Source organism: Octodon degus, unplaced genomic scaffold (genome assembly GCF_000260255.1).
Source record: "Octodon degus isolate 3935 unplaced genomic scaffold, OctDeg1.0 scaffold00153, whole genome shotgun sequence".
NCBI classification, from domain to species: domain Eukaryota; kingdom Metazoa; phylum Chordata; class Mammalia; order Rodentia; family Octodontidae; genus Octodon; species Octodon degus.
In genome coordinates, this window is record NW_004524729.1 from 2,363,601 (window position 1) to 2,365,079 (window position 1,479).

Sequence of the window (1,479 nt, forward strand, 5' to 3'; positions counted from 1 at the left end):
GTGCAGCTGGCTTGGTCCTGGCTCTGGGGAACACTGCGGCTTCCCCTGAGGAGGGAAAGGAAAACCGTTCCTCGTCCTCTTCCTCTCCTACCTTCTCTCCTTCCTCTTCCTCCTCCATCACAGCTAACGTTCACAGGTTGCAAGCGTCCAGCACCAGGCTGATCTCTCCAACACCAGTGTGATGTCCCCATCCTTTCTAGGCCAGAGGCTTAAGGTCATCCAGCCGGTGGGAGGCAGAGGCTGCACCCAGGGCAGATCTGGCGGGCACAGCTCCACTGTAACCATCAGATGGCACTGCCACGCCGGGATGGGGCTGTGGCCTCCCACGCCGGGGGCTCCCCCTCCGCTGTCATCTCAGGCGAGGCTCTCTCCACCCAGCTGAGCCTTGTCTCCTCACCGAAGGAAGGGGATGCTTGAAGGGAGAGCGATGCCAAGAACCAACTGTTGAACTGGGTGAGTGTGGGGGCAGTGGGGAGGAAGCCTGGGCTCGAAGGGGCCTCGGGCCTGCCCCTTGCTCAGCCAAGTGAGTTCTTGCTTTTCTTTTCCAATATGAGAGACTGAGTACAAAGGTGTTCTACCACAGAGCTATATCCTCATCCTTTTTCTATTTCTTATCTTGAGACAGGGTCTTTCTAAGGCGCCACGCTGCCCAGGCTGGGCTTGAACTTGAGATCCTCCTGCCTCGGCCTCCCAGAATTCTGGGATTACTGGTGTGTATCATTGCACTCAGCCAAAGGGGGGCCTTCCTTTTTTTTTTTTTTTTTTTTTGCAGAACTGGGGATTGAACTCAGGCCCTTGCGCTTGCCAGGGAAGCGCTTACTCCACTGAGCCATTTCCCCGGCCCATGAGTCCTCATCCACCACATCGGTCACACACGGAGAGAGACGAGAGAGACTTGGACACACGGGTTGTGGGGGAGGAGACCCCGGGGAGGACAGCGCCACAGAGGAGCCCGCTTTCCACCTCGCCGGTCCCACACCCACACCCTGGAGAAGAGCGCAGCCCGAGATGACCCAGGGGAGCACCTGATATGAAAGGCACAGAGCCACACATGGAAGCAAGAGTCAACCTCAGGGTGCTCTCGGCACCTGGGGGGCGCACGGGAATAGAAGACCCCCACCACCTCGCCCACCACCCTCGGGGAGCTGGCTCAGTACAATAAGCACCTGCCTGGCAAGCGCAAGGGCCTGAGTTCAATCCCCGGTTCTGCCAAAAAATAAATAAATAAATAAGAAGTGAGGGTTTCTCATACCCAGTGTTATCGCAGATTTCCCTAAAACACAAGCCAATACAAAAGGTCACTGAATTCCTTTGGAAAAATACTACAACAGAGACTCCCTGCGCTAACAATTTAGCTTAACAACTTTGCTTCTTTCTACAGCCCCTAGGGAGTCCCCAGCACCTGTAGCTGGGACCTCGGAAGAAATTCCAGGCCACTAATTAGAATCATGTGTCCTTCCAGCAAACAGCAAGTGGCTG